This window comes from Colossoma macropomum, unplaced genomic scaffold (genome assembly GCF_904425465.1).
Source record: "Colossoma macropomum unplaced genomic scaffold, Colossoma_macropomum, whole genome shotgun sequence".
Classification (NCBI taxonomy): domain Eukaryota; kingdom Metazoa; phylum Chordata; class Actinopteri; order Characiformes; family Serrasalmidae; genus Colossoma; species Colossoma macropomum.
In genome coordinates this window covers 27536252-27551752 of record NW_023494807.1, presented here as the reverse complement: position 1 = coordinate 27551752, position 15501 = coordinate 27536252, and the positions used below count along the sequence as shown (strand labels likewise).

The 15501-nt window shown below is 39.3% G+C and overlaps 1 protein-coding gene across 2 annotated transcripts in view; it reads left to right on the top strand.

The window, feature by feature from the left end:
* tnk2b (tyrosine kinase, non-receptor, 2b) overlaps positions 1-15501 on the top strand; it is a 125841-nt gene that overhangs the window by 15379 nt on the left and 94961 nt on the right. The window contains exons 1-2 of one of the 2 annotated variants that reach the window (XM_036556206.1): positions 8046-8181; positions 10061-10235. The gene's annotated coding sequence lies outside the window, so the exon portion shown is untranslated. Of the gene's footprint in view, positions 1-8045; positions 8182-10060; positions 10236-15501 lie in introns of those variants that run through there. The other variant, XM_036556205.1, reaches the window with a different exon arrangement.

Sequence of the window (15501 nt, the reverse complement as noted above, 5' to 3'; positions counted from 1 at the left end):
TACTGTGTTTTTGAGTGTATTTTTATGAAATCCTGTTTTTTTTTATTTCGCAGTTTCTGGCAACAGTATGTCCCTATTTTTTTTGACTTTTCATCTCAAAATAATGACTTGTTTTCTCTGTATTTTTACTTATGTCAAAATTTGTCAAACTAACATTTTCTCACAATTTTGATGTGGCATATCAAATCAATCCGTTCTTACTCCTCAAGAAAGTGTAATTATTTTGAGGTAATTAGTCTTTATTTCAGCATACTAAGTCACAAAATATAAGAGGCCAAAGCCAAGATCTGGCACGCTGCTGCCAGAAATGGGGAAAAACAACAAGCTTCTTTTTTTCACCTGATGGAAACAGGCTTCCGTTTTGTTGGACATGCATTTCTGAGCAAAACAATGGCAGCCATGTCAGCACCAAAAATAAGACGAGCTTTTGTAGTCGTGCAAGGGGAATTCCACTGATTTCTCAAAATCTCTGTGTAGATCAAAGATTGAGATGTAAACAAAGCCATTCAGAGTGGTTGGATGTGAAATGGTTCGTTGTAGGGAAACTTACTGACTGAATTCTTTACTGTGGTGGTGATAGGAACCAAACGTCACGATGTCTACAGCCATTTTATTTAGTATCCAAAACCGCCAGGGAACCTACTTCTGTCTTCTGAGTTTTATATGTAATGTTGATGATGATAAAATAGTGATATATCTGAAAAACATCAGTTTTCTTGGGGACTATTTTGCCTGAGTGTCCTATATGCAATTATGCATCTATGAATACATTTAAATAATACGTTTTAGCTTAAACGCTTGTCTCAAAAATCATTAAACAATGTCTCGGGCTTCAGGCAACATTCGTAACCATTGCGTATGATAACTTGTGAGTTAGCTTTTAGACATTAAACTCTTCAGACGTCTGGTTCCTATCACCACCACTGTGAACAATTTTGACTTGGTAGGTTTCTCTGAAACAAGGCATTTCACACCAAACCACTCTGAATGACTTTGTTTACATCTGAACTATTGAATTATGAAGAAATTTAGAAAAATCGGTGGAGTTTCGGTTTTAGTACATTCATTATAATAACCTCCTCCTCCTTTGTTCTTTGAATGGAAAACTCCTATCAATACATATTCAATGAGATGGAAGTGCAAGGCAGCAGCGGTCACTTCAATACGTTAGTAGATCTGCCTTGTTTTCTAGGCACAAGTAAAATAGTTTCATACTATTTTCATACTAACAAGATACTGTTGAGGTTTCTCTTTGTGCACTGGGCCTTTTTCTAAGGTTAACCTCTGTGATAAAGTCAGCTTTTAGTCCACATTGACCGCAGTGAACCACAGCCTGCTGTGATCTCATGGTCTGTGATGAAAGACATTACAGCACACATACTCCATATGATTCAGCACTGAGGCCTGGTGTGTAATGTTTGGATAACAAGCTCTTTTAAAGCTGCTTATTTTACCTCAGCTTCGCCACGCAGCCCACATCTGTGATTTAAGCCCTGTTATCTGTAATACAGCAAGACATCACTGCTGTATGACTGCATGTTTACTCAACGGCTGTGGACTGGATTCCAGCCAAACATATTGTCCACTGTCCAGGTATATTAGCGCTTTATCAGCCAACTCCCACTGTTCAAACACCTTATTCAGCACCGGTCATAAGGGTTGTAGTGATTCATAATTAGTTATTCAGGCACATCCTTAATTGCCAAGTAGGAGTAGTACAGTTTTGAAGACAGCACGTGTGAAAAATGCTCGTTAAATAGCTTAATTAGGGCCCGACCAATATGAAATATTTAAAAACTGTAATAACTGAGATCAGCAGATATAAATTTATATGATGGACGTGATGTTATTCGCGATAACACACAACCCTGAGTGTTCTGTTGCTTTTATACAACAGTTGAATAAATAAAGTAAGAAGTAAATAAATTGGGCCGTCAATGTGGCATTTAATATGTTTTAATGTTCGCAGTTCCTTCCGACAAATTATAGATCCTTAACAAAGTTCCTTTGCTATGTCAGAGTAATGCTGTACAGCCAGCAGTTCGTTCTCCAGCTCCTTACACTAAATTCCCAAACTGTCGTCACCACTGAGCAGCTTTTCAGTCGGCAGCTGTGACAGAAGAACAGCTAAACAACCTGGAATCAGCCAGAAATGAACCCAATACCCTGTGATAGACTGGCGACCTGTCCAGGGTGTATCCTGCCTTCCGCCCAATGACAGCTGGGATAGGCTCCAGCAACCCACCGCGACCCAGAAGGATAAGCGGTTTAGATAATGTGTGTGTGTGTGTGTGTGTGTGTGTGTGTGTGTGTGTGAACCCAATACCATTCGCCAAACGTGAAGTCACATCTCGTCTGACCAAATCGGACTGAGCCATAAAACTGCCGCAATATCAAGTTTAGCTCAGTTTTGTCATTTTTTGCCGGATCAGTATTAATATTGTTTTGTTCCAGCCAGTCTGTAAAGCATCTTACAGCCCATTTAGTTTGGCGAATGGTGTTGGGTTCATTTCTGGCTGATTCGAGGCTGTTCTTCTGCCACAGCTGCCAACTGAAAAGCTGCTCAGTGGTGATGACAGTTTCGGAATTTAGTGTAGTCTCATCTTCAGAGTCTGACCAAATCGGCTGTCGGTCAAATGTGACCTTAAAAGTGTCCATTTTCTGTTTGTGGCAAAGTAAGAAGTAAAAACGTTCAAATGGCTTGAGCGTCTCCTACAGCTGTCAAAGTCGTTGCTTAGCAATGGCGTCTCAGCAGAGTGATACAGTGTTTGTGAAAAAAACGCTTCTCAACCAGTTAGCTTGCGTGGCCGGAACTACCTGTTGTATAAACTCATTTTAGATAACAGGCCACATTACATTCAGGCCAATGTCAAGTGGGCGGAGCCAAAAAGAATCAGTTTAGGAGGCCAGTAACACATCAACTCAAAGATTTATATATTTATAATATTTATAAATATTTCATTTTTCTGAAAGGCAGACTCAGACTGATCAAACAGAAATCACAAAGCAAATTAGACAGTCAGACTAAAGTCAGTCAGTTAGAGGAGAGGTCATTGTTTTAAAAGGTCTTTTAGTAAAGCTCAAAGAATGCAGAAGGTTTGTTTATCTTAAACAGAGCATTTTAATCACACCATTGAGGACACAGTTCTGTTTAATGTGACTAATTTATCATGTTAACTGTGCAGCTAAGTTAAGAAAAGGTAACTGCTAACTAATGTTCTGCATGGTTATTTACTGTTGACCTTGTCCACTGCTCAAAAAAAATTGGAGGGACACTTAATCACGGTATATCATCAAGTCAGTTAAACTTCAGTCTGTCCAATTAGGAAGCCAGAAGCCAGAAAACACCAGAATAGGCTGAGCACATGTGACAGACGTGAAGGAGTCTGGAGATGCCATGGTGAACGTTATGCTGCCTCCAGTATGACCGGTTTGGCGGTGGGTCAATGATGGTCTGGGGAGGCTTATCCTTGGAGGGATGCACAAATCTCCATGTGATGCCCAACGGCACCCTGACTGCTGTTAGGTACCGGGATAAAATCCTCAGAGCCATTGACAGACCTTATGCCGGTGTAATTAGCCCTGGTTTCCTTCTGGTGCAGAACAATGTCCAGCCTCACGTGACTAGAGTGTGTAGGCAGTTCCTGGACAATGAAGGCATTGATGCCATTGACTGGCCCTCACGTTCCCCAGACCTGAATCCAATTGAGAACCTCTGGGACATTATGTGTCAGTGCATCTGATGCCACCAAGTAGCGCCACAGGCTGTCCAGGAGCTCATGGATGCCCTGATACAGGTCTGGGAGGAGATCCCCCAGGACACCATCACTGTCCCATCAGGAGCATGCCCAAACATTGTTGGCACGTGGGGGCCACACTACTGAGTCACATTAAGAGCTGCCGTGATGAAATTCACACAGATTGGACCAGACTGTGATTTCAGTTTTTTTACTTTGATTTTTGGTGTGATTTTGAGTCCAGCCCTCAGTGGGTTGATGATTTTGGTTTCCACTGACCGCTGCTACGTCATTTTTGTCCCCAACGAATTACACAATTTATATCAGTAAAGATTTTCAACTTGAATATTTCATTCATCGAGACGTGACGTGTGATTTGTGTTCCCTTCATTTTTTTGAGCGTTATATTAAGCCTTTAACATTCCAGGCTAAGGCTTATTATTCAGCAACTACATGGACTTCAATTCAAACTAATGGAGCTTTTCTTAGGTTATAGAAGTGTGTAAGAAAACGTTGGGCCTGCTGGTGGGCCCATGGTTTGGTAAGGGGTTAAAATGGATGAGCTGTAAGTGTGTCTTTCAGATATATCCAAGACAGTTTCACCTTCAGAAATGTCTCTCAGTTAATTGTTAATAATTGGGACTAATTTACTGCCACTGCTGTTCTTACTGCTGGTCTATTTTGGAAGTTTTGCCAGAGTTTTTCAAGAAGTAGTGCTTAGAGACAATCAGTTACAGCTCACAAGATGATTTTCATTAGAACATGAATTCTAAATTCATAGTTTGTCTGGCAGGCTGGATATTTGACACCCCGGCTCTGTAGTATAAAGAATGAAGCCGTAAGAACTTATTATCCAGAATGCCTTGCTTATCTAAATAGATCCTAAATAGATTGAATGATACTAAATAGATTACACTACATTTTATAATGTCATAGTTTCTTATTATTCTAAAAAATATGTAAAATATTGAGCACAATATTAGAAAAAAAAACTTTTGTCTAGCTTATAATACTTAAATCAATATTTTAGAAGTTGTTATTGAATACAAATTCATAGCAACGTTATATAAACCTTTGAGTGGTAGTACTACATTTTTTTGGCCATTAGATTATCACCACCTGAGTCTGGAAACGTCAACCGGAAACATTTTTTTCTGATGCTTTATTTAAATCATTGCTTCCTTATGTAATGGTACAGTGAGTAAGCACGATATGCTTCACTGTGAGATACAGTCGTGTGCAAAAGTTTGGGCGCCCCTGGTCAAATGACATTTTGTTTTTTTTCTAAGTGAAAGTAAGTCCGAACACTTCAGTATGGCATTTTCCTGCAACTTTTAGTTCACAATTCCTATTTCTTTTCAAAATTTAACATATTGGGGAGAAAAAATAAAACAAAACTGTTGCACAAGCCACATTTTCTTTTTTCCCCCCAATAGTAGGAAGAGGAGAGGTCGTCGTTAGCAAAGCTCAAACTCACTTATAATAGAAGCCAGTGGGCAGTTGCTCTGTACATTGATCTATATATAAACATTTCAAACATATCACTGTGATAATAATAATTCTTCTTCTTATTATTATTATTTTTATTTTTTATTTATATAGCACTTTTCATGCCAGTGGCAGCTCAAACTGCTTTACAGACAGGTGATGGAGTTAAACAGATATACAAAAAAATTGTTAATTTGGAATCAAATAAGAAAATGACAGATCAAATTAAAGGAGGAGGAGTTTTCATTAAATGTTAAGTTTGAGAGATGTGTTTTTAGATGCTTCTAGAGTTTGACTGTCTAATAAAAGGTGCTTCCTTTGACAGTATAGAAGCAGAATAACTGAACAAGTCTCTCCATGTTTTCTGTATTTTACAGAGGGTATTTGTAGAAGGTCAGTATCTGCAGATCTAAGATCACGTGCTAGAACATAAACAGACAGACACTCTGTGATGTAAGCGGTGCTTTAAAGTCATTTAGAGCCTTAAAACTAATAGCAGAACTTTAAAATCTATTCTGAACGATACAGGCAGCCAGTGCAGCTCTTTTAGAGCGGGAGTGATCTGATCTCTCTGCTTTGTCTTTGTTAGGATCTGTGCTGCGGCGTTTTGTACGAGTTGTCAAGGATGCATTGCTTTCTTAGGAAGTCCAGTAAGAAGATCATTACAGTGATCTACTCTGCTTGCAACAAATGCATGCACAAGTCTCTCTGCGTCGCTCTGAGATAGAAAAGGCCGAACTTTAGCGATATTTCTCAAACGATAGGGCTACTTTAGTGACGTAGCTGTAGTGCGTTTAAACGAGTCTAAGATCATAGACTGTATATTACAAATAATGAAAATTAAGCAAATAAACATTAATTGCGAATTAACATGTGCAGATGTGTTCTGTGTGGTGGATGTTCTCACTTCTTTTCACTTAGAAAATTAACACAGCATGTCATTTGACTGTAAGCCCACTGGTTTAGAACTAAAAGACATTGCACGCTTGTAAGGCCTCTGTCTGTCTGTCTGACTGTCTTTGGAGCTCTCTTTAGCTCTTATGGTCACAGATCAATAACGATGTGACATTAGTGCTAGTTTCCTGCTGCAGATCTCCAGACACGGCCCAACCCTTCAGCTGATTACAAAACGCTTGTGTTTTAGCCTGGAAGTCAGTCATGTGTCATCAACTCCCACAGCAGAGCCATTACCCCGAGCCTTACAGGAAACGCTGTGCTTATTTGTGACAAAAGTGCTCTTTGTCTGCGTCTGCTAGAATAGGGCGGCGTTTCTGTCCTGGCTGTTTTCTCACTCTAGGTGGGTGTACGGTGGCGGAGAGAATCGAGCTGACGCCAGGACACATTCCGAAACCTCCTGATGGCCAGTGACCAATCACAGGCCCCACCCTCTGTCCATTCACTCGCAGGCCCCACCCACTGTCTGTCCCAGCTACATTACCGTCCACCTGCTGTGTCATGCATGATATCACTGATGCTGTCAGAGGCTGTCTGTGCATTCAGCTGCAGTCATGACAAGTAGTGAAACTGCTGAAAAGGCTGTTATTATTTAAAAAAAAATCATATTTATAGCTGTGTGAGTGCTGTTCCTTTTCCATAAGAATGATGATTTAGACATGGCAGATGATGAAAGATGATTATTAACTGTTTAGGTACTACAGTACTGTGCAAAAGTCAGAGAGCACCCTTCATTTATTTCGTTTCCAGTCAAAAAAGCCATTTAGTTGTTCATTTTTCTGGAGATATTTCTGAGGAGATTAGATATGGGATAATTTGCAAAAGGAACGTGGAAAATAAGTGAAAAAACAGTTTCCTAAACTGGAGTTAAGAAATGATCAAAAGCTACATAGAGAATGGGACACCTAACAACCACCTGGAAGACCTGATAGACTCCAAAACTGCCCCAGGTAATAAATCACTATATAGTTGAATTGATGGGGTCTTAATTAGAACAAAAACATTAATTTAATTCCTCCATCCATCTTTTCTTTTTCTACTTTCTCTCAAAGTAAGGCATTTTGTTGCATTAGAGTCAAAATTTCTGATGTACAACAAAACCTCACGCTGCCTTTAGACTGACCTGCTACATTTACCTGCTGGGACAGTTTATTGCTGTCCAACCTAAGGGCAACTAATGGTTCCTACATAAAAACTGACCTCTGCACTGGACAAAATATTTAGCACTGACCTTCATATTTATTCTGCAATGCTTTTTTGAACAAGAAAAGGATGATTTGTTCTAAAACAAGAAATACGTCATAAAATTGTCATAGAAAGCATTTAATGTTCTGACACGTGTAGATGCTCTGTTTACAAGTAAACTGTTTGTGTTCCTTGAAAATCGTTGCTCCTTTTCATGTTTTGCCAGATAGAACCATATCATTCCAAGCAGAAAGTGAGTTCTTAGGATTAGAAGGTTCTGTCTGCATTTGAACTGTTCCAAAACCACTCATTCATAAATTTGATAGGATTTTGATATTGTACGTTTAGAATAAATTCAGCGTGTCTGTCATTGTCGTGTATGAAAGAGACGTATTCCACATATGAATCCCAGTATCTCAAAACTGCTCAGAACGCAGACAGAACCTCATAATTCCAAGGGGACGATTTGTCAAATTAGTATAACATGAGGTGCGTCAGCAGCACTGGTTATATCGTTTGTCTCTCTGTTCAGTTGATGTAGAAGAATTTAAACAGCAGGCTTTGTGTACATGACTGTGGGTGTATTCATGCTGACCAGCAGTATATCAGCAGTTCTGCTGCTTGGCCTGCATTGTTGCATTTAAATACTGTTATACGTGTCTAGTATGAGGAGCGTATTACAGCAGAGCTTCACTAAAGGCCTCATTGTTCCGGACTGGGAGATGGAGGAGGTTTAATAGGACAACAGAAAAACTGCTAAAGGAACATCGGTCAGCATTATCGTTCTAGAGGGAAACCTCTCAGAAGTGAGTGCTAGGTAAGCGTACACACTTAAAAATGATTGTAAAAATGATTTAGTAAAGAAAATGGTTCTATATAGGACCATGAATGCTCAGAACCCTTTGCATGATTAAAGGGTTCTTTGCATCGTGAAAGGGTTCTTTCTCATTTCTCATTCAAGGGATTGAAGAAAAATGTGCTGTAGATGGTTCTATATAGCACGTTTTTAAAAAAGGGTTCTGTATAGCACCAGAAAGTGTTCTTCTGTTGGTACAAGCTTGACATTGTAACCAGAACCCTTTTCAAAAAGATGCTATATAGAACCATCTATAGCACATTCTCCATCAATCTAAAGAACACTTTCATAGTGCAAAGAACGCTTTAGTCTTGCAAAGGGTTCTTTGAGTATTCATGGCTCTATATAGAACCATGTTCTTTACTAAAGAACCCTTGAAGAGCCATCTTTTTTAAGAGTGTAGTGCAGGCTTAAAGGAATACTTCAGTGTTGTTTGTATCCTGTATCTGTAGCATACAGTCAGTTTCTATAGGCTATAATTTCAGCATGTTTTGCTGTAAAACAGAAAAGATGTTCATTCAAAACTCACTTATAATAGAAGCCAATGGGCAGTTGCTCTGTACACTGTTAGAAATGAAGGTTCTCTGCAGGTACATTTTTTGTTCACCAAGGTAGAAACAATGTAAATGTCCCCTCAAATGTACAGCAGTGGTTTTAAGGTCCAGTTTTGAACCTTAAATACGTTTTTTCAGGTGAAAAGTGCGTATTTGTACCTTTAAATAAACCTAATACTGTAACCTCTTATTCTCCAGGGTATATTTTGGTTTGTCCGTTTGAATTTACGTGACCAAATTGTAAGGCAAATTATTCAGTAACTGCATGAAATAAATGTAATTTTTTATTTATTTATTTATTTGTAAAAGTTCCCCTCAGATTAACAGAACATGTGTTTTATGATCATACACATATTGCTATATGCTTACAATTTACTGCTGAAACCAAAAATCTTAGACGCTCTTTGTATTATTTTATAAAAATAATTTTTACAGAGCAGATCACTGAAGAGACGCCATCTGTTTATAGTTTATAGCCCAGATTTGTGGAAAAATGCTGTGAGTTCAGCTTCTTTTATTATAAGGGTTTGAAATTACATCACCCATCTATTTGACTGGAAAGAAGACAGTTACAGCTCTCATATGACCCCCACTTTTTGAATGTAGCTTATGAAATATGAATGTTATGAAGAATATGACGAAGTGCATTTTGGAACCACCGGTGGTCTCAAGGAGTTAAAGAGGTGAAAACAGAACAATAAAATAAAAAGCCGGGAGACGAGACGGGTGTGTGGAGTCAGTACAGATTAGAAAATATCATTTCAATGGATTATGATACAGTTATGTTCCCTGACTGAAGGTACTGAGATGTACCCTTGAGGGTCCCACCCCAGTGACAAGAGGGGAACTGCCTCAGTGACAGTTTAGTACCTTTATTTCTGAGAGTGTAGAACCTTTCTAATAAAGTACTGAGCATGGAAATATGTCATCACAAAACCTTGCATCTGCATTTATTTGTTTTAAATTTTTACATAATTTGAAATCAATAACTGTTTTACCTGATTTACCAATGTCACATTGTGTACCTTTACCTTTATGTGTAGTTTTCATGGCTTCACAGTTTAAAAAATACAATATATAGCCTGGAGTGAAGGTAGGGTGTGTGGAGTAACTTCAACTTGAAAAATAGATCTGCAGCAGAGTATCGTATGTTTATGTTGCCTACGTAAAGGTACTGTTGCACCCTTGAGGGTCCCACCCCAATGAGTATTTGCACCCTTCAGTGAAAGATGACAATGCTTGTTATCCATCATTCGTCTGTGTTTCTGTTCGTGATTGTGTTATAGATGTTGCTGTAACCTTGGACCCCCATGGATTTCACTATGGCAGTGTAATAGACGGAGCAGCCTTTGAAGCCATGGACTGGACACACCTCAAACTCCTCCGAGTGTGAAAACTCTGCTGTGTCCACACACTTCCACTGGTGCCGACAGACGAAGTGACCAGCTAACAGGACAGCCGGTGAGGACACGTTCGGTTCTAAATCAGTGCCGTCCAGAATTTGGGAGAAAGTACATAGATTTCATATGGCTGTAGAAACTGAGTAGTTGGTCATAGCTGTGCTCAACGTGCCCACCATCACCCTCAGCGTGTTACCATTGCAGTGTTGCTCTGTTCATTGCAGCCCTACGTGCAGTTCTCTTGCTTTATCTCATCCATCATTAGTCCCAAGGTGTCAGTGTTTATAGAATGGTGGTGAATGCTCAGTATCTCATTACTGCAGTGCCTGGAGCTCTGTTATTCGACCCTGCAAGCCTCCCACAGACCAGAGCTCTCTCTGTGCCTTGACTAGGGGTGGACGACACAACTAAAATGCAACGTCACCAGACTTTGTCAAAAGACATTTTCGCAGTAGACAGTATACAGCGGTGCTTGAAAGTTTGTGAACCCTTTAGAATTTTCTATATTTCTGCATAATTTTTACTTCATCAGATTTTCACACTAGTCTTAATGGTAGATAATGAAAACCAATAAAATAAATAAATGAGACAAAAATATTAGACCTGGACATTTATTTGTTGAGGAAAATGATCCAGTATTACTGATAATACAAGATTATCTGTGAGTGGCAAAAGTATTTCAAATTTATGCAGAAAAATTGAAAATTCTAAAGGGTCAAACTTTCAAGCGCCACTGTTTGTATCAATTACGTTGCTTCTTAGCAACTGTTGCCAGGTTGGACAAGCTTTACAAATCTCATTCAACCCAGTGAAATACAGTTACAAATCAGCTTTTGTCGAAATACCTACATTTAGAGTGTGTTATTCATATTAAATGACTTTTATTTTGTATGTGTGAAATGTCTAACTGTTGTCATAGATCAGGTTTAGTTATTCTGTTGTCGTGTAACCCAGCTAATGTTAGTCTACTGGCTAATTATGTCCTGTCCTTTTAAATCTGCCTGCATTACATTAGCTAAAAAAGCATAGATGAGCTTGGCACATACTTTAAAAGATGGTTCTCCAAGGGTTCTTTAGTAAAGAAAATGGTTCTGTATAAAACCATGAACACTCAAAGAGTCCTTTGCATGATTTTTCTGTTGTGGCCACCATATTTGGGACCGAAGTTTTTGATTCGCTGCTCCGCTAAAAGATGGCTAAAATTACTCTCCTTACTTTGGGAGAGAAAAAATGTTGCCTCCACAAAGTCGATAAAACAGGTTCTGATCCTTATACAGTTTCCCCTGAACTCCTGGTCCCGCTTAAACTGGTGGAAAGCTACCAAATTTTTGTTTTCCTGACATTTATATTTATCTCATACACAGCCCCTCTTCCTATTCTGGAGAGTCACTGCAAGCAGCCGGTATAACTTTACTCTCTGTTTCGGGAGATTTAAATGACATTCAAATGGAGAAACATAAACATTAAATATCAGACTGAATGTTGTGGGTCGGAAAACTATGTTGTGTTTCAACAGACGTGATTTTATAAGTTTGCTAGTACAGTTAATGCAGAGTTCAGCTCCAGTCCTGGAACTCCCTGCACTGCTATTTTTGGTTTCCCTGATTAAAATACCTGATATTATTAGCTAATTAATCCCTTCTTGAGCTGAACGAGGTGTGAACAGCAGAGAAAAACACTAAACTATATAGTGCAGGGCCTGGAGTGAAAACACTGAATTAAGGGTCCGTGTGGTCTCTCGTCATTCTTGGCTTCTGTAGCGTCTTGCAGGTTAATCATTCACAAAACACAGCTAATTGAAGGCATCGTGCTTCGCAGTCACTTCCTGATTCGGCCCTCAAAGTAGTGGCGACTATACAGTAGTAGTGAATATAGCACCAAAAAGGGTTTTTCTATTGTTGCAAGCTTGATATTGTAACAATAGAAGAACCCTTTTAAAAAAAAAGTTCTATATAGAACCGTCTACAGCACAATCTGAAGAATCACAATCTGAAGAATCCTTTCATGATGAATTCTTTAATCATGCAAAGGGTTCTTTGAGTGTTCATGGCTCGATATAGAACCTTTTCTTTACTAAAGAACCCTTGAAGGATCATATTTTTAAGAATGTGGAGTAGCGTATCAAACCAGTAGTTCTAAAAACTCTTAACAAGCATAAGCTCCCTGCTATGAATGATTTAGGCAGGTAATTGTGAGTCTACATTAACTTTTAACAACAGAATTTTTTTGTCAACGTTTTATAAAACTTATTTGACATAGCAACAATTGCTATGAAGGATCTGCGGGTGTTACACGGTCAGGCCAGTTGACTAAATGTTTGTTTTCTTTATTCTAGTCTTCTAGAAGTATTGATGATTCGCTTTTCTGAGTATAAAATGGGTATTGTGATGTTTTTTTTCAGGATAATGATTCCATATTGTCCTGTTGGCCACCACTAGTGCTCTTTCATTGGTTTACACAGTGTTCCTACTCTCATTCAGCTTATTTAGCTCTGCTGGAGTCGTGTATGGTGAAAGCAGCCGTTCTCCGGTGTGAGTGCAGTTATTGTAGACTCTGAAGGGGACTGTGGTTTGGGTTGCAGGCGTCTGATGGCACACGCACACACTCACGCACGCTCTGTGGTTGACCGTGTCCTCCGTAAACAGGAGACACTCTTCAGTGACTTGTTGAATTTGTCCCAAAATGCTGCATAAACTCTACACAGTGCTGTTTATTAAGACCGAGGTAAGCTGTGTGTGTGTGTGTGTGTGTGTGTGTGTGTGTGTGTGTGTGTGTGTGTGAGAGAGAGAGCGAGCCAGCAGGTGTGTGTTTATGGAAGTGCTTGGGACGGAAGTGATCTAATGCTAAGTATAACGGTTGTGTGCTTATCTGAGCGTGGCACTCTCAGTTTAACCGCTCTATAATTAGAGTGGCCTTTTAAAGGGAGAATTACGAGCCTGTGTAGATTTTTATCTGGAGATGGAGGGATTCAGACTTCACGATTACTTCATTAAACTCGATGACTCCTTTTAAAATGAAGAAAAAATACACTCTTATAGGAAGAAACAAAGCCACACACCCATTTACATGCATTGTTTGCTACATTTTGGTTTTTATATGTCACTTTTTCTAATTCTAACAAGACTTCCTAGTTTTCCAGTGAAGGATGTTTAAAAGGCTCTGCATGGCTTTGCAGGGAACCCGTGGCCTGGAAATCTCCATGCCAGTTGATTATTATTATTTTTTATTGCTAACAAAACCACCATATAGTTGGACACAGCATTAATTGCTTTAAAATCAGATTTGTCAGAATCCGCTCACTGTAACTGTAGCACAGGGCTGGGCAATATGACATTACATCGCTATTGCTATATTTTATCACTGTCGTGATAAATCATGTCACAGTATGCCTTGCTGAGCGTATATGTTTTATTGGATTTAGGGCAGCACAGTATCTGAAATAATGAATACAAATCATTGGAGTATTTTTTTGTAATGTTTTGCCACCTTGTCAGTTTATCAGAAAGAAATTGTGTATCATGAAGACTTTTTACCACCTTTACTGTAGCATTAATGTTACCACAGTGAGTATTTCTTCTTGGCCTGCTGCGATGGCTGGGTTATTAAAATATAGCTTTGAATATATTTTGACTATGGGCATGACCGGACTCATAGTCATTGCTCAGTGTTCAACTCATTTGCATGAAGTTTGTATAGTAAGAGAGGAGAGACAGCAGAGTGAGTATCAGCTGTGGCTGCTGTGTTGATTTTGTGTGTACAGCTGTGTCTTGTTGCATTTCAACAGTTCAAATGAAAAAAAAAAACATGCATGATGTCATGTGGTCGTAAAAATTTCACCACCGTCAACCGAACCTGTTTCTCCAGACAGCCTAGAGACTATTCTTCAATAATTTAGCATTCCCTCAGTGATTTAGCGTTCCCTTGGATTAATTTTGCATTCCTTCGGAATAACTTTGCATTCCCTCGCAATTATTTTTGTATTCTCTTGCAAATACAATGGATTTTGAAACAAGAGCATGCGGTGTTGCATTTTTTTTTTTCTTTTCAGCCGTGGCACTTTAGGGTCAGTAAATCATACACATTTCAATTTAAATACATTCCATTAACATTGAGTAACAAAAATCCCTCATAGTTCAACTGAGGGACCCCCAAACAGGCGAAAAGGGCATTTGTGGCTACTGTGAAAAAGGGTTAAAACACCTTCATACATCCCTGTATGCACTGACCAGAAAGTATGTTTCCATAATTCAGGCCACAAATTCTTAATTTTGGCCACAGCGTTGGTCTGTCTGTCCGTCTGTCTTGATTTTTATATCTGTCTGCTCATGTTTGAGCGTGAGGGTCTGAATGTGTTTCAACACACGAGCCGGCATACAGCACATTTCTAATAAAAAGGTAATATAGTGTATCCTGACTGTGTGTGTGTTTTATAGTCATATAGCCAAACTGTTGAGACCCTCCTGACTCATCTAATGCCCTGCATGTGGTGCTGAATGCGAGTCAGACTGAATTCTGCTGCTGGATCAGCGTTAGTGTGAGAATGCTGCTGATGGCAGACAGTGTGTTTAACAGGGGTGGTTACAGAGGGGGTTTATCTGCTGTCTGTCGGGGGAAGGGGGGCTATTTTTACTGTAGAGTGTGTATGTGTGTGTGTCTGAAATAGAAGTGAGCATGCTGTTTGTGGAGTGTGTTGCGAATGCCTGGAGAGACTGGAGGGCCGAGATTCTCGACTGTGGAGGAGAGGAAGGAGCCTGAGGGGGGCAGTTATTTTAACCTCTCTACCACTCACTTCCACTACGCTCACCTCTCTGTCTGTCTATCAGTCAGTCTGTCTGTCTGTCTGTCTCTCTATCTCTCTGCTTATCTGTCTGTCTTTTTATTAGGGATGTAATGATACACTCAGCTAATGATTCGAGTCACGATACTGGGTCCCCATTTCGATATTCTCACAATATTTTAAAGAAATTCAAGTAAAGAACAGTGATGACTGTAATCATGTTGCACAGCATACTAAAGAGAGTAGAGCTGGAAGGCAGGAGGAGAGCTGGAGGTCAGTGCTGATTGGTGCTAGATAGCTTAGGTTAGGGGCAACTCAAATGTTAAGAAGAACCATTTTGTCAAGTTTCAACAAAAATCAAACCACCTTGGGAGCCACAACGTTTCATGTCCATTTTGTTGAAGTAATGTTTCACCATGTTGGCTGTAAATATGTCTCAGTATGTGCTAATGTCCTAGTATAGGCTAAAAATTATAATATAAACAAAAACTCAGATTTACTTTGCTCTGCTTTAAGCTTTAGCTCAGCTATAGCTGCTTTTCTCACATCT